Source organism: Talpa occidentalis, unplaced genomic scaffold (assembly GCF_014898055.3).
Source record: "Talpa occidentalis isolate TD23 unplaced genomic scaffold, MPIMG_talOcc4v2.1 talOcc4.9, whole genome shotgun sequence".
Lineage (NCBI taxonomy): Eukaryota > Metazoa > Chordata > Mammalia > Eulipotyphla > Talpidae > Talpa > Talpa occidentalis.
In genome coordinates this window covers 50,884,964-50,904,005 of record NW_023605305.1, presented here as the reverse complement: position 1 = coordinate 50,904,005, position 19,042 = coordinate 50,884,964, and the positions used below count along the sequence as shown (strand labels likewise).

At 37.1% G+C, this 19,042-nt stretch overlaps 1 long non-coding RNA gene across 1 annotated transcript in view; it reads right to left on the bottom strand.

Moving 5' to 3' along the window:
* The window catches only part of LOC119236351 (uncharacterized), a 93,313-nt gene that overhangs the window by 29,739 nt on the left and 44,532 nt on the right, over window positions 1–19,042 (bottom strand). The window contains exons 8-9 of the long non-coding RNA XR_005123035.2: window positions 12,129–12,251; window positions 10,946–11,034 (exon numbers count right to left, since the gene is read on the bottom strand). This is a non-coding gene — a long non-coding RNA (uncharacterized LOC119236351). The remainder of the gene's footprint in view (window positions 1–10,945; window positions 11,035–12,128; window positions 12,252–19,042) is intronic.

The following is a 19,042-nucleotide window of genomic DNA, read 5'->3' as shown; positions in this document are numbered from 1 at the left end:
TTTAAGAAGCCACATCCAAGTGCAAAATCGAGCAAATAATTATTATATATCACAAAGCCTCTAAAATAACTGAAATTAAAGCATTAGATTTTTCTTATCACTTAGCCATTTTGAGGTCAGTTGTTTTAATGAGACTTTGAATAAATTCCACAGCATAAACCTACACTATTTGTGCAGTAGCATTATGAGGTCAGAAAATGAAATTGAAAAATACCTGACTTTTCAATTCCAAGGAGCTAGAACAATGCCTGCATACAGAGACACTTAGTGTTTTTTGGGTAACTTTAAAAATGAAAAAATGCTTTCTCTGATAATTTGCAACTTCCAGAAATTTCTAGAACACAAAAGCTTTCTGACTAGATATTATGTGCAGTAAATCCAATTGTCTCAAGACAATCTGACAATGGCTGATAAAGTCAAATAAAGTTCATGATTGTCTACAGGGGTTTCAGTATTCCTGGGTGAGAAACATACCAGCTAAGAAGGAGTTTCAGTATTCCTGGGTGAGAAATATATCAGCTAAGAAGAGTCATGGTATCATCCAGATCCAACAGAACCCCTGAGTCATAGGCGAAGAAGCAGCTTTGTAGGGCAAGCAATCATTGTAAAGTCAGTATCAGGACAGTTTTATTCCTTATTATTATATTTCCCATTACCTAGGGCTTTATTCTATAAGTATTCTTTTTGAAAATCCATAAGATTATTAGTTCTATTCTCTTCCTTTACATGGCTACAGTGCATATTTGGTTTTGCTCCTGTAGTTTATCAGCAGTTGGCCCTTGGGCACAAGAAATTTTGTAGCATAATATAATAAAATAGTGACCAGAATAAGCCACAGCCTATAGGCCACAACCAGTACAAACTTTATAAAGGTTGAAATTTTGCTTCTGGACAACCTCTTGCAAGAGGTTTAATTTTCAACCTATCCTAAAGAGAATATTTCTCACTATCCTCATAACAAATTTATTAGAAACAAAAAGGCTAAAGAAATTGGGTCATTTTTTTTTTTCCTGCTATAAGAGAGTAACATTCTGAAATGAAAAGGAACTATAGTCAGAGTTCAAAGCTTGGGCAGTTACCAACAGCCCATAAACCTTTTCCCATTCAAGGTTACATTTTTCTATTTGGGGAACCCCTTCTTGTTAAACCTCTTTCAAAAATAGACTTAAGTAAAATAATGTACCTCTAGGGAGAGACTCTTACATTTTGAACCCATTGTGTCTACCCACAGGGAAGACAGTCATCAATTGGCTAAGTTGCTTTTATTGACCTCACTGCTGCTCTTTTGAGTACCCTCAAAGCTAGTTCTCCCAAAAGACATAGGTGACTCGATAATTGTGGAACAGCAGGGAAGAGAATGTTTTCCCCATGAAATATTTCTTAAGGGGTTTTATGGTCATCTTCCTTATAAAATGGGAATTCTACAAACTTGGAAATTAAAGAAGTGCTTTAGCTCTTCAAAGCTTAGATAATTCACAGTAGAGAAACTCATTTAACCTAGCCTTCTCCAAAGGCATTGACCACAGAGTTGTGTCTTATAGAATATACCCGTAAGAACACGCTGCATGCTCTGAAATATGCCTCCATGGGAGACTCAGAATCGACACTGGAGGGTATACAGATGGCGTGCCCTCCTGAAGTCATTGAGCTTCTGGAAATCAATGAGTCACCTTTTAGAGTTAATGTCTTGAATGCAACTCCTTCTGCCCCACTCACCAGGCCTAACATATCATGACTGAGTGACCCTCAAAATTTCAATTGAACAGCTGTAGATACAACTGCGGCTAAACAATTTCAACAGTGTGTCTGAGAACCTGAGAGCTGTAGAATGTATATGCAGCCAGCAGCCCTATTTGAGAGCAGAAATCTCTGATTTGCTACTTGAGAAAGTAAAAGTGACCAATGGGATATGTGATCAATTTAAGTCCTGTGACCACAGCTGAGACCCATCTAGCACATTGAAAGAGAGTAAAGCAGAAAAAAGGACAAAGAGGATGAGTTGGAGAAGGAATAAATTGAAATTGTATTGAGGAAGAAATGAAAGAATAAAGAGGAGGAGAAAAGAAAAAGGTGAGTAAAAACAAACCCATCAAGAAAAATTATCAACTTGAACTTTATTTATTTATTTATTTTTATCAACTTGAACTTCAGAGTAGTTGTTTTGGTGATTGAGGATTGGGCATGGTGTCTGTGTGTGTGTGTGTGTGTGTGTCAGAGAGAGTGAGAGAGAAAGAGAGAATATAGAACATATTTATTCCTTAGAATTTGAGAGAGTTATGCTCTCTTCACCCTAGGAGAGCTCCTGAAGTTCATTCCTACTATTCAGGCTTTGGAACACCATTGAGGCTGAGGAAAGCACTTCCGGCCTATACAATAATTATCCAGTAGGAGGTAATTTACAAACAGGGGTCCAGCTAACAAGGATGGCTGAGGAATGTTTTTGGTAAGTTGTACATTTCTAACAAACACTGTCAACTTTTGTGGCTTAACCTTCTACAAAACAAGAGGTCCCATATACAACTAACACCGGAATATCATTCAACTATTCAAAATTGGTTAGATCCAGACAGAACCCTATGCATTCTCACAGTTCATATTCTATGTGATCACACAAAGAGGTTATTTTTGGATCATACATTTTGAGAAATGATTTCTGTTGAGACGCATATTGTGCTCCATTCATTCAGGGTCTTAGCACGTAACTTAGGTACTCAGACCTGACTCCATGGGAATTCCCCAGACACAAGACATTAGAGGTTAGATTCCTGAATGCTCACTCTGTTAGCACCTATAAAAAATATCTTTGCAGGGCCTCCCCGGTGGCACAGCGGTTGAGCGCTGGGTTGCAAAGCTTCCCACAGCCTCTGCAGCGCTGGTTCGATCCCCGGCCGCCGGGCGAGGGTCCCACATGGCACGCAGACCTCTCCTGCCACCCGCTGCTCCCCTCAGCAGTGTATTTCATCAGTCTGCCTGCTCTGCTCTCCCCTCTGGCTCTGGTGAATTCTCTCATCCTCCCGTGCTTCTGATTGTACCCAGTGCTTATATAAATAAATAAATAAATCTTTAAAAAAAAAACAAGCTTAAGTGATCTTTAAAAAAATATATCTTTGCATATCTATATTCTTTACCCATTGTAGGGTAAGGTAAAAGGTATCAAGCTTTTCTGCCCTCCCGCCATTAGGATAGATGAGGGAACCCTGCGGTCCTGAATGCATGCCTGATGGCGGGCACCTGGAGTAGGGTGTGGGCATAGGTAGATGGGATTCAGCTGAGCTAAGACTGTGCTTTTAAGGGCGGCGTCACAGGGACACCAGCAGAAGCCGAAGAGAAGCCAAGAGAGAAGCAAAGAAGCAGAAGCAGAAGCAGAGAACGCCAGAGAGCCCAGAGAGAGTGCGGATTTGCTGGGGGCTGGGAAGACTGCCAGTCTCCCGGCCCCCCAGCACCCCTGCCTGCTGTGTAGCTGGTAATTCCAATAAAAGCCTGCAAAACCACTAAGGATTCTGACTCCTCCATTACCCGGTTTGCATGGGATCAGAAAACCTGCTCAGTGGCCCTTCCTGCCACGACAGTCCTGGATAGATGCAATAACTTCCAATGATTTTTCTCACTATTCTTGCCCCCACAACCTATTATCCACAAAGCAAACCAAATTGAGTTTTTATATCAAGTTTTATCTTTTTACTTTCATTCAATAGCTACCTATACCCTTAATATAAACAATATTTCTTTTCATTTTTCTCACTACTTCTTTGACTTAAATTTCTACTTAAACTCTGTCCCTTCTTCCTTACACTGTAGCCACACTGTCCTTCCCTTTGTTCCTGGAATATACCAAGTTAATTCTCCTCTAAAGCATTTGGAGTGAATCCCACCTTGCTCAGATCTTGCAACATCAGGAACCCTTAACTACCCATGACCTTCCAATAGGACTTTTGCTTTAGTTTCTCTCCTTGCCAATTCCTTGTACAGTAAGTCCTCACTTAACATCCTTATTACTAGAGAATTAGATATTACAACTTTAAGCAAAGTGATGTGTAAGGAAATCAATTTTATCATAAATGAAAAGTAACATCCATATCATGGAATATTCAGAAGAAAAAAAGAGAAAGAAAGGCATGGAAAAACATATCAATCTGGAAAACAAATCAGCATTGTGATCCCAAAGTCTCAAATTGTTCCAAGAAAAATGATACCAGATAGACACACAATGACACATTATAATAAAGCTATTAAGAAACAAGGACAAGAATAGAATATTAAACACATCAAAAGATGGATCCATAAAAGGTCTTGAATTGCAAAAATTTTCTCCTGAGGAAAAAGAAGAGAAATTGAGAAAAGAAGAAGTAACAATATCATGTTACTTGACTTCATACTTTCCTAAAATCAACAATATTCAAAACAATATGGTATTGACACAAAAATCAATACATGGACTTGGGATTACCAGGTACACGACAGGCAGGGGTGCTGGGGTGCTGAGGGGCTGGGAGGCTGGCAGGCCTCCCAGCCCCCAGCAGGTCTTCACTCTATGGGCTCTCCGGCCTTTCCGCTTCTGCTTCTCTTTTGGCTTCTCTCTTGGCTTCTGCTTTGGCTTCTACTGGCACCCCCATGACACCACCCTTAAAAGCCCAGTCTCAGCCCAGGTGAATCCCATCTACCTATGCCCACACCCTACTCCAGGTGCCCGCCATCAGGCATGCATTCAGGACCGCAAGGACCCGTCATCTATCCTGATGGCGGGAGGGCAGAAAAGCCTGACATTTTTCCTTACCCTACACCGTGTCTCCTTTTTGGGGTTGTATGCCCCATTACCACTTATAAAAACTCACTTAAACGTTTCCTACCCCTTTCCACCAGAACCTCACTTCCAGTGTGTGCTGTGGTTGTTTTTACTGTTAGGTTTTTTGGCTTTGCCTTACAGAAATTTAGTCGTGAGTATCAGGAGGAGGATAAGCCCAGCATCTTTACTCTCTACCATTCTGCCAGATCCAAGATTTTAAATACTACACTCATTCCCTTCATAATAATAAATATATTGTTAAAGGATCATGTGAGTAAGTACATGGTGCAAGAAAGGAAAAAAAAAAAAGAGAGATTTCATTTAATTACTTCTCTATGCCCAAGAACATATTTAGGTGGTAGAGATAAAAAGGTAGATTGTCATAATTCTTGTCAAGTTATTCATGGTTTAAATATAAAAATCACACCTATACACAAGAAGTATTAGATAGTGTGGTGACATGTCAACAATCCAAATTATAGTAAACCAGACAGAAAAGACTTTAGACATCATCAATGCCCTGTGCTGTTTTCAAGGTGAATCTTAAGATTAAGCCAGTTCAAAGTGGTTTAGAATCAAGCCACAGGAATTAAGCCAAATCTGTTATCAAAATGTCTTCCAGGGCCTACCTGGTGGCCTAAGGGTTAAGTCTCAGTGCTATGGCAGATGGCCTGAGTTTGATCCCCACCCACAGAGCTCACCCACATATGAGGCAGCAGACCTCTCCTGACTCACATGCTGCACCCCTTAGCAGCATATTTCAGTAAATCTGCCTGTTCTGCTCCCCACTCTATCTCTGATAAATCCTCTCACCCCCCACCTCTGGCCTACACCCAATTATTCTATGCAAAAATAAATAAAATATTTTTTAAAAAGTCTTCCAGTTAACATCTCATAACAGCAAATACCTCAAATCCACATTTGACATTATAGAAATCCATATTCTCATCAAAATATCTATGAACTTCTAAGGGACTTAGACAGCCAAACTTCAGCTCAGAGGTTAAGAAAATTCTCGATTTTTTTACTCCTCTTCTTTCTTCCTTTTCTTTATCTGAGATCTGACAAATGCCAAACCTGGGACTCTGTCTTGTCCCCACCCATTTTTGTCATCCATCAACACAAAACATACATACACATCTACATGGAATTTTCATTGAAGATTTGTGAATTACAATGAAGTTACAGCATCACACCACAGTACATATACATTTAAATCATATATAGTTGTTTCTCGTTATTTTCAGTACATATGTTTTATAAAGTCTCCACAAACACTGAATTAGGAAATACTGAACAATTATTCCTAGGTAAAGTAGGGTTAGCTTGCTCTGAATCTCTGGTTAAAACATTTTCATCAGCCAATTACCCATGTTCCATCTATGTTTATGTTTAAAGGCACCTTATTTTATATCATTGATTCATTAGGGTTGAATTCAGCGCCAACAGCATTATAAATCTTGCCTGAATGAAGTTTATCTAAAACACACATTTTCATATTTTCTCTGTATTAGTCTTGAGCTTAGCAGCACCACATAGCATTTCAGCACTATGTATAGAGCCTAATTTAAACAGAAAATTTAACAAAAAAAGAAAAGGATGTGACATTAAATATATAACATGTGTTTACTGTATGATAACTAAAAACAAGGCAGCAGAGTATCTCCATATTCATTGACCTCATGTATGAATTGGCTCTTTCCAAGATTCAAAGATTCTGCTACTCTGGCATTTCTGGAATGACCAGAACACCACTGCAAATATTTGTTTTAGGGTTATGAATAAATTCTAAAATGTAGGCAATTTGAAAATATAGAGTCCATGAATGTTGAATACCAACTCTATTAAACACTGCTTACACTAAAATTGTGACCAACATTCTCTTGCTTTCTCCCCAACCCCATCCCTACCTAATTCCCTCAATATTTTACCATTTTGATATTTCACTCCCTTCAATTTCCTATCTTTTTTCTCATCTAATTCTCCCAGATTACTAACTTTGATGTAAATTATTCCATTCTGTGAGAAATAGTATGTTCAAAGCCATCTTTCAAGATATACATCTAACAAATGGTTACATGGAGCCAGCAATGACTTCGAGATTATAGTCTTTCTGATAAATATTAGTTTCCTAGGGTTGCTATAACAAAGTACCCCAAATTGACTAGCATAGAACAACATAAATTTATTGTCTCACAGTGTGGAGGCTAGAAGTCCAAAATCAAAATGTTGGCAGGGCTGTGATTTTTCTGAAATCTATAGAGAAGAATCCTCCCTTTCACCTTTCTAGCTTCTAGGTACATTTATCATTCCTTGGGATAAAGCTTAGCACTTCAAATTCTGCCTCCATCATTAAGTGATGTTCTCAAATGTGTCTGCATCTCTGATCACTTTCACTTGAAGTTGGTTTCACCTGAGTCAAAGGAGGTCAGTTGAAACTTAGATTTTGCAAGCTGAGGAATATTCTATCACATTTCTGAAATGTCTGTGAAATGTCAGGAAACATTGTACATTCCCCAAATACTCAAATATAATGCATTTGGGAATAGTTTATAGTGACAATTAACTTTCTGTTCTATTGACTTACTTGTGATTGTTTCCCTATTTGATGGTGCCCTCCTAAGAAGAGGATTGGGAGTGGGAAATACTTGTTAAAGTCTCTCTTGAACCATTCTCCTGCCACCTTCACTAACAACTTCTCTCCAAAAGGACAAGCCATGACAACCAACTTTGCATTACGTGATACTATTTAACTATAATTCAATGGACAAGGCATCCACTGGACTCAACTATTAACATAATCTCTCCTAGAAGTTTGATCATATGAGAGATAGATGTTGGTTTCTGCTGTTTGATTTAATTGAGAACAACTAAATTTGGCAGCTGTCAGGAAATGGTCTTCCATTCTATACCCAGGAAGGATATAGAGAAAAGCCAGACTTTAAAGGCAAAGCCAAGATGAGAGACCACAAATTCTATAAAAAAGAAGGGTCAGGACAGTAGCTACCTTGGAGCTGCCAATCATGTTTCCATTCTTGGAGTCTCTAGAGCACGTTTTGCCATTGTGTTCCATGGGGCCCACCTGTGTCCAGTTAACCACCATCTTCTCTTCCTTTTTCACACTAGTTTGACTTGTTTCTCTTTTTGCAAAAGTAGCCTTCATGAGAATGAAACTGAGTTAAACCTTTCCATCATTTGTTAGTTTTCTGGACAAGCCAATTGAATTACTAACATGAAACTGACAGGAGAGAATTTCTTAGCCTCCTATAAAAGTTGTCTGACCGACAATGGTGATACATAGATGACTGAACTGCAAATTTTAATAATGTGAAAAATAAGATTATTCCTGACCATAAATGATCAAAGAGATGTAGACACTTTGTCTCCTACCCATTTCGAATGACATATACATTCCTTGTAAAACAGCATTAATAAACTTTGGTCAACCCTTCATTTTAGCAGTCTACAAATAAAATTGATTGCTATGTACCTGTAATATATTTCTGTGTTCTCTCCTACAGTTTACCAACTCATCTCTACCTCCTGCTAGGGGCTAAAATATTGTAAACATCTTAATGAAGGGCTGACTTAATAGTGCTTCCCAAGTTCTGTCATTGCTCACTGACATTGAGCTTAATGCATTTCAGTTGTCATCACATTTTGTTAAAACACAAACCTTATGTTCTATTTATCAGCACTGCTTTCTAATGACATTTTTAAGGTTTCCTAAAATTTTATGTCAGATATGACACTCTTGCCCTGGAGCAAGTGTGTCATATCTTTATTTTCATAGCTCTCAGGAGCTGGATCTAAAATGCTGTGACCACATTCCACGACAGAGATATTCATTCATTCATTTATACTCCCACTTTTGTGCAACAGTCTCCAAAGGTATTATCTTTGTGAGGCTCTAGTTTTCCTTCAAGAATGTCACAACTTAGAAAAGCTAATACACACAGAGACACACATACACACACACAAAGTGATCTAATTAAGGAAGAAAATATACCCATATTAACAGAAAGCATTCAGAATCCAAAATATTATTTTTCTGGGTAAACAGATTAGGAAATATCTTGAAAAAAGTATATAATTGGAATTATGAGAAATATAGAAAAGATAAATTGGAAACAAGATCAAATTAAAAACTGAAAAATGAAATGCAGTATAATTTTTTTCTTGGCATTTTTTAAATTAAATATTATCTTTTAAATCCAGCTACAATATATGTTCCTTTTGGTTTTAATGATTGCTTCAGTTATCTTAGTGACCCTAAATGTGTCAGCAAATCCCATGTTATTTTTATCTACTCACAGCCTTCCCTAATCTAATCAGAAGTTTCCTCATAGTCACAAAATAAGACAGCTTGATCTGACTCAATGTATCTCAGGCCTTTACCAGGATTCATAGAACTTGTTAGAATATCCAATTCCTTGAAAATTTTGCAAAACAAATAACTGCTAAATCTTCACATGTTCTGGTCATGAACAAAATCCCACTAAGAATCAAAATGTATTCAGCAAGAGTTCAAGGAGGGAAGGTAAGTCTGTCATTAAAGGACACTTGTTTATACCCAAAATACTAGAGGGAAAAGTCATTTAAATTCAAATGAGAGGCCCTACCTGGTGGCAAAAGAGGTTAAGACACAACTTTTGAAGCTGTCCACAGCCACTGCAGCATGAGTTTGATTCCCTGGCTGGCCAGGGAACAACCCACATGGCACAGCAGACCTCTCCTGACTCGCCCGCTGCGCCCCTCAGCAGTGTACTTCAGTCATTCTCCCTGTTCTGTTCCCCACTCCGTCTCTGGTGAATCCTCTCACCCCACCCCCCCAATACTCTGGCCTGTACTCTAGCTCTTGTATGCATAAATAAATAAATCTTAAAAAAAATAAAATAAATTCAAGTGAGAATTTAACTAACCTGACATTTCATGTGTATGTAGTTTCCAAGTGTAGGGTAAATAAAAACATATCAGGCTTTTCTGCCCTCACGCCATTAAATGCATGCCTGATGGCGGGCACCTGGAGTAGAGTGTGTGGGCTTACACAGGTGGGTGCATCTGGGCTGAGACTGGGCTTAAAAGGGCACTGTCATGGAAACAGAAGAACCACCTGAAGGCGAACAAGCAAGAAAGCAGAATGGAACCAGCAGAGAAGCAGAGGCCACGAGAGAATGCCAGAGAGCACAGAGACAGTGAAGATTCACTGGAGGCTGGGAGGCGTGCCAGCCTCCAGGCCCCCTGGCTCCCTTGCCTGCTGTGTACCTAGCAAAAGCTCAGTAAAAGCCTGACAAAGCCACGGAGGGCTCCAGGACTTCTCCTTTACACATCTACCTAGGATCATTGAGATCCTGCACTGTGCCCTTCCTGCTACTACACCAACTGATAAAAATCTTACTTGATATTTTATAAATTTACATTGAATATTAGCAGGAAATCCAAGGTGGAAGATAGCTGAATCCCTAAGTTTCAGTTATGGTAAATTAAGTGTCCTTTACATCATGAAATCTGGGACATTTGTGAAACCAAAAGGATGGATTGTTTCCTCCAAGCTGAAGTAAATTCTGCTTTGGTTTATATGTAAACTCATGAAATAAACACAAGAGAATAGAACTGTTCAGTCCTTTATCCAAATTAGAGAAATACAGAAAACTGATATTTAGTCCACATTTTCCTTTTCTTTTGCCATCCTGTTTGAAAGAAACACATCATACATTATGGATATACTTTTTTTTTTTTTTTGCTAGAGAGTCTTCCCTCACAAACATCCAATCCCCAGCCCTTCCATCCTAGACAGAAATATGAGTCTCTTTACCAATGTGAACTCTCACTGGGTATGCTAATGGAAATATACACACTAATTACACAGACGTGAGAAGAAAATAATGGGGCCTCCCCGGTGGCGCAGCAATTGAGCGCTGGGCTGCGAAGCTGCCCGCAGCCTCTGCAGCACCGGTTCGATCCCCAGCCGCTGGCGAGGGTCCCACATGGCGCCCAGACCTCTCCCGCCATGCCCACTGCTCCCTTCAGCAGTGTGCTTCATCGGTCTGCCTGTTCTGTTCCCTGCTCTGGCTCTGGTCAATTCTCTCACTCTTCCGCACTTCTGACTATATCCAGTGCTTGTATAAATAAATCTTAAAAAATAATTATATATTTGATTACCTGAAGGGAGTGAGAATTTCTCTTTCTGGATCTAGGAGAGCCCAGATCACCTTGACCTCAGGAGATCAGTTCACAAACCATGAAATGCCCTGAAACACAAATGCCTTCATGTCAACAAGAAGCTGTGATCCAGAACTGCAATGCAAGCTATTTTTACCCACGTAATATCCAGTTAAAAGTACAAGAAGCACTGATAAGCACTCCACAGTCCAGATGACAAGATATTCTTCTCAAATAAGTAAAATGTTCTAAATCACACAGAAGTGCTCTTTCATAAACCATGAGCCTGAAGGACTTCACCTGCTCTGACAGAGTTAATTCCGACAGAGGCATTATAAGAGCTAAGATGGACCAGAAACAAATACCTGATAAGGATAAATAATACTAAATATGAAGTGGAAACAATGTACTCTTAAATATGTATTATGCACCTGACATTCTGTTAGGTGTTTTCATGCAATCTCATTAAAGTCTTCCATAAACTTTACAAAGTAGATGCTGTTACAAAGAATGCTCTGAAACATCTTTCACCTAAAGCACTCCCTGGGAGAATTGATTATTCTCCACCCCTTCAGTGAAACATGCTGAGCAATGCTCATCATACATTCAACACTTGTAACAACCAAGCTATTTTTTAATACTAATGGATACTGAAAAGTGTTCATTTATCTATCCAAATTTTGAGTTTTATGCTACCAACAATGAGTTTGGTTGGATCCTTAATCTCAGCTATCATTGTTTTGAAATTATATTGCTTAAATATAAGCCAATAAGACAGAAATTTCTAAAGTAACTTATTTTCTATAAACATTAAGTAGAATATTTGGGGAGATGAATAAATATAGGTCAATAAAAAGAAATGTTGTTGAATTATGTTTATACAGTCACTGTAAAGTTCTGGGAACAATACAAATCGAGAAAGAATGTGGTAGAAGACTGCTTCACAAGTCTCTAAAGTTTGCACTCATTTTAAAGAAACTAAGAATAAAAGTTGTATTTAACAAGGTTTAACATACTTTTATAAATCCCCCAACAAGATGTGTATAGAAGGAATGTAATTCAACATAAGAAAGGCCATAGATGACAAACCCATAGCCAAGATCACACTCAACAGCAAAGAACTAAAAGTTTTTCTATTAAAATCAGCAATAAGACAAGGATGTCTACCCTCATGACTACTTACTGTAGCTGTGATAAATTGCCCTAAGTTTTCCGGATGTTCAAGTTATATTATTCTTTCTCTCTGATTTTTAATCCTTTGAGCTTTGAACCATCTGACAAATATATTCCTCCCCTTCCATATTACCTGGAAAACATTTATTTGACAATATTAAAAGTCTCAAAATTAGTGTCATTCCTTCTAGGATAATAACTTCTCCCTCAAGAGTAGAAACTCTTTTTTATTTATTTTTATTTTTTAAACATCCTTGTTTATTTTTTCACAATATAGTATTTCTCCACTCATGTGTGGTTACCATAGATTTCCCACCACTAAAGCACCCATAGTCCTCTATCATAGTCCATTGTGCTCTCCTGCACCCCTGTTTTCTGTTCTCTTCCTCTATGCCACTTCCCTATTCACTCCTGAATGTCTCAGATCTATGGTCTGTTTTCAAGGGTGTATTACCATTTGTCTTTATCAGATCCTTTGTTTGGTATCTCTAGATTCCACATATAAGTAAAACTATTCAGTATTTATCTTTCTCCTGTGGCTCAAGGAAACCCTTTTATGTACAGTGCCTTTACTTAAGTCTGCTAGACTTTTCATCATACTAGTTATTTCTTGTTACTTATTCTGATGCCCCAACTAGAGTATTTATTTTTTAATCTCAAGGACTCTATAATTCATCATTATATTTACAGTATCAAACCTAGTGCCTGATAACATCACTAGCAATCAATATTTTTTTGCAATGAAAACAGGAAGATATTCTGATTTTATATTAATTAATATATTCAAGAGATAAGGGAGATTTATAGTATCATCAACAGATTATGAACTGTAAGAATACCATGCTGATACCAAACATAGTACTGGATATCTGTGACCAGACCTTAAAGATTTGCTTTATTTCCAGATCAAATAACATTTACCTTTTTAAAATCCTTTTTAACATTCCATACCTAATACACACATTTAAAATATTAAGAGACATGCCATAATGTGAAATTAGATACTAAGACAATAGTTTTTATTTTTTTAATTTTTTAAAAAGCTATATTTATTTATGCATACAAGAACTGGGATGCAGGCCAGAGGTGCAGAGGGGTGAGAGGGTTCACCAGAGACAGAGTGGGGAGCAGAACAGGCAGATTGACAGAAAAACACTGCTAAGGGGAAGGGAGGGGGGTTCAGACTAGTCCTGCAGTGGCTGCTGATAGATTCATGGTGCTGAGGCTTAACCCCTTGCACCACCAGGGAGACATAGATAATAGTTTTTTCTAAATGCTATTTTAAAATTTCTTTTATTACATGACTTCATATTCTACTAATTAAAAATGTATAATTATTCAGTCATAAAATAGGGTGAAATTTAACATGAAAATTTTGTGGATAAAAAGGAAAATCGAGTTTTCAAAGCCAAAGAATACATAAACTGATTGCAGGGAAATATTTATTTAATTTAAAAGAATTATTTAAAAGCCCATTAGAAGTATTTATCTACATAAAAGTAATCAATAGTATAATTGTAATTCATTGTCTTCTTTCTTTAAAGAAGGTTCTTTAGCAGGTTTTCTGTATAATTCTTTCTTAATCTAGATCAGGTTAACTAAAAGAAATGAAGCTCATTTTAAAAAGTATAATTTAAACTTTTACTTAATTCAAGCTATTCTATCCAGTTCAAGTTGTTCTCAATCTTTTATGTATAACACACATGAAGGGTAATCATTAACACAGTCATTTCTTTACTTGTTCAATGAGCATTTATTAAGAGCCTACTATTTTCCAAGTCCCCTTGTAAGCACTGTATTTAAAGCAAGGAACAAATGATCCATTTTTCTCATGGAGCTTATATTACAATGGAGACAGATAATAAATAAGTAAATAGGTTAAAATGAAGAAGTGACATGGGCTCTCTCATGAAAATAAGAACATGATGTGACATGGAGTTATTTCAATTTGCATAATCAAAAAACTCTTTTTGAGGAAGAGGTATATAAATCAAGATTAATTAGTAAGGAGAAGAAAGTTATTCAAATCTGTAGGAAAAACATTCCAGGCAGAGAAAATAACTAGCTTCTAATCCTGGATAATAAAGGATTCATAAAATGAGGTAAGAGAGAGCAGGGCTCATATGATGTATGCCTTTATAAGCTAAGAATTTGGATTTTATTCTAAATGCAATTGTGTATCTATAAAGATTTTTAAGGAAATGAGAGACATGATGTGATACCAAAGTTCCTACACATACTACACACATACTGGCTTAGCAGAGGCACAGGATGAAAGGAAAGAAACAGAATAGAAAGGCTTAAATCACATAAGAGGCCATTGCAGTGGTCAACATGAAACTAAGTGATAGGATTAGATATGGAAAAGAATGAATAATTTTAGGACATTTTGAAAAAAAGATGCTATTAAACTTCAAGGAAAAAAGAATACAAAGATTGGAGCTGATGTTTTGAGGTTCAGCTGCTGAACAGTAATGACCTTCACTCTGATGGAAAAGATGAAAGAATAAGTTGGGATAGAGGACCAAACATGTTTTGAAAACTTAGAAATAGATACTTATTAAGTATCTATATGTGTAAGTCACAGAAAGGTGTGCCAATGAACTTGGTCCAGACTGAGGTGGAAATAATTGAGTTAGGATTCACCAGCAGAGAGGTTAAATTTGAAGACATGAAACTGGTAAAAATTAGCTAATGAAATAACAGAGACTTAAAAAAGAAAAAAGAGTTCAAAAAAAACAAAATCTATAGCATATCAATATTTATAGGTTGTGCAAAGGCGCTGACTATAGCAAAGGGGAAGCAGAATTAATTAGTTAAAATGAAAGTCACAGAATTCAGTGCCATGGAAGCCAGAAGAAAATGTTTCAAGGAGAGAAGTCACATACTCTGTTATATATTGAAATCTAGTAAAATGTAGAGAGAAAATTGAAACACTGACTTTGGCAAAATGTTGGTTATTGGAGATCAGACAATGAATGGTTCTATTAGAGCAGTAGCCAGGGAAGTCTGATAAACGTGAGTTGAGAGAAGGATGAGAGAAGAGAAATCATAGATTGCTTAAATGAGTAACTCAGCAAATTTGCTATAGAACAAAAAAAGAGGGCCTCTCTGGTGGCCCAGCAGGTTGAGCGCAGCACTGTGAAGCTGTCCACAGCCTCTGCAGCCCGGGTTTGATTCCTGGCAGGCCAGGGAGATATCCACATGGTGCGGCAGACCTCTGCAGTCATGCCAACTGCTCCCCTCAGCAGTGTATTTCGGTCTGTCTGCCTGTTCTGCTCCCTGCTCTGTCTCTGCTGAATCCTCTCACCCTCCCGCGCCTCTGCCCTATACCCCATTTTTTGTATAAAAATAAATAAATCTTGAGAGAGAGAGAGAGAAAGAGAGAAAATGAGGATATTGTTGAAGTGGGACTTGACCTCAAAGGGAAGTTGTTCTAAAATTGGTGTTTTCATGGCATGCTTGAATGCAATGATAATGTTCCAGTTGGAAATGGGTATAGGCAATTCAGGAGAAAGGAGTCAATTCAAAGATGGAAATTCAAATTCTTGAAAAGGTGCTGGGCTATCCAGAGCACATATGGAAAAGCTCACCTTTTACTGGACCAAGGAAACTTCATCTATTGTAACAGAAGGGAAGGAAAGAATATATAGCAGACACAGATAAATTGGTGAGATTGGTACTGAGAATTAAGAGTTGTTTGTGTCATGAAGTATGAGACAGTCATTTCTTAAGACTGAGAGTGGGGGCCTCCCTGGTGGTGCAGGGGTTAAGACTCAACCTATGAAGTAATCCACAGCCACTGCAGCATGAGTTCGATTCCCAGCCGGCCAGGGAGAAACCCACATGGTGGGACAGACCTCTCCTGTCTCGCCCGCTGCTCCCCTCAGCAGTGTACTTAGGTCCGTCTGCCTGTTCTGTTTCCCGCTTTGTCTCTGGTGAATCCTCTCATCCCCCGCATCTCTGAAGGAAAATGTGGGATGTTTGAGGAAAGGGCTGAAGTTATAAAGCAGTCACCTAGAGGGCACCCCGGTGGCGCAGCAGTTGAGCACTGGCCTGCGAAGCTGCCCACAGCCTCTGCAGCATGCGTTCAATCCCCAGCGACTGGTGAGGGTCCCACATGGCGTCTCGACCTCTCCTGCAGCCCGCTGCTCCCCTCAGCAGTGTATTTCGTCAGTCTGCCTGTTCTGTTCCCCGCTCTGGCTCTGGTGAATTCTCTCACCTTCCCGTGCTTCTGACTGTACCCAGTGCTTGTGTAAATAAATGTGTAAATCTTTAAAAAAAACAAAAATAAAAAAATAAAGTAGTCACCTAGGGAGATGAAAAGGAATCCACTAGGAGTCTATTTGATTCTTATGAACATAAATTTAAATATTTAAAGTAAAATTTTTTATAGCCAATGCCCCCAAAATTTAAAAAAAAAAACCACAACAAACTATTATGAACAATTATATGACAACAATTTGGAAAATCTAAGAAAAAAATGGATAAATTCATAGAAACATACAAACTAACATGTATCAAGAAGAAATGGAAAGCCTGAAAAGGCCCGTAAATAACAAATAAGGACATTAAATCAGTAGTCAAAAACTTTCTACATAAAAGAAATCCAGGATCAAATGATATCACAGTGAATTCAACTAAACATTTGAGAAAAAAAATAATACACATCCAAATATTAGAACATCTGGAAATACTTTCAAACTCACTTTATAAAGCCAACATTACCTTGATACTAAAGACAGGCAAAGATACCACAAAAAAAAAAAAAAAAAAAAAAACCTACAGCCAACAAAGGAAACTTTTATGCAAAAATCCTTAACAAGTTTCCAGCAACTCAAATTCAACAGCACATTAAAAAATACTATATACAGCATGAACAAGAGGGATTCATCCATGGGATTCAACATGTACAAATCAATATGGTACACTGTGTTCACAAAATGAAGATAAAAATCACCTGATTATCTCAGTAGATATAGGAAGGGTAAGTGACAAAATTAAAACTCTTAAAAATGATAAAACTCTTTAAAAATTAGGTATAAATGAAACTTACCTAAGCACATTAAAGGCCATATATAAAGTCCATTGCTAACATCATACTCAATAGTGAAAAATTAAAAGATTTTTCTCTAAGATCTGGATCTAAGCAAGTATGCCAACTCTAGCCACTTCTATTTTACATAATACTGGAAGTCCTACCCAGAGAAAAGGATATAAAGATACTCTAATAAGACAAGAAGTTAAATTATTTCTATTTGAAGATGATATGATTGCATGTGTAGAAAGATTTTATATATATATAGATATATATATATATACATGCACACATACACATATATGTATATACAGAGACTCCACCAAAAAAGTTTTTAGAACTAATAAATGAATTCAACAAAGTTGCAAGATATAAAATGATTAATAATCAGCTACATTTCTATATATTAACAATGAATTATCTGAAATGAAATTTAAAATATAACCCTACTTACAATGTCACAAAGTGAATAAAATACTTAGGAATAAATAACCAAAAAGGTAGTATGTGTACTGAAAATTATAAAACACTGATGAAAGAAATTAAAGCATATACAAATAAATGAAAGAATATCCTGGGTGCATGGATTGAAATAATTGTTATTAGTATGGCCATACCACCCAAAGCATTCTAGAGGTTCAATGTAATCTCTATTAAAATCCCAAAGCCATTTTTTACAGAAACAGAAAAAAACAATTTTACAATCATACATGGCCATAAAATACCTCTAATAGTTAAAACAATTTTGAGCATGAAGTACAAAGTTAGAGGCATCATATTTCCTAATTTCAAAATGTATTACAAAACTACAGTAATCAAACACTAACTCTGCAGAAAACATAATCTTATATGACAAAAACCCCAAAGACTCAATAAAAAAAAAAAAAGCTGTTAGAACTAATAGAGGAATTCAATAAATGTGCAATGAATCTTGGCAAAGATTTCTTGCATATGATACTAAAAATAAAAATACAGAGTAGAGTTTATCAAACTATAAAGGTTCTGCACAGCAAAGGAAAACAATCAACAAAGTGAAAAGGCAAACTACAGGCTGGGAGAAATGTGTTAACCATATGCCCAATAAAATGTTAATATCAATAAGGAAATCCTATAAAACAATAGGAAAAATAGTAACAATTAAAAATTGATAATGGAACTATATAGACATTTCTCTGAAAAACATGCAAGTAGAGAACAGATAGGTAAAAAGCTTTTCAACATCACAAATGATCAAAGAAGTACACAATGAGGTAACATCTCACATCTGTTAGGATGATTATTATCAATAAAACAAAAGACAAGTATTGGTGAGTGAGTGGAGAAACGAGCACTCACAGTGTGGGAAAGTAAATTGTTCTGTCCACTATGAAAAACAGCATGGTGACACCTCAAAAAAATTATGATAGAACGACTGTGTGATCCTCCAATTCCACTTCTGGGTGTATTTTGAAAGAAATTGAAATGATCTTCAAAAAGCATATCTGCAATCCCATTTTTATTTCAGCATTATTCATAATAGCCAAGACAAGGGAGCAAGCTAAGTGTCTAGCTAAGGAAGAATGGATACACACACACACACACACACACACACACACACACACCATGGAATATTATTTGGCCATAAAAAAGTAGGAAACTGCCACTGTGACAACAAGGATGTACCAGGTTATATTGTGGTAAGTGAAATAAGATAAAACAAGGACAAATCCTCTATGATACCACTCTATGATTAATCTAAAATAGTCAAACATAGTAGAGTGACATGGTGGCTTTCTAGGGCTGGGGGGGGGCGGGCTGTAAATGGGAAGTATTAATCAAAGGGTACAAAGTGTCAGCTATATGTGATTAGTCCTACTTACTGTATAACATAATACCTATACTATATT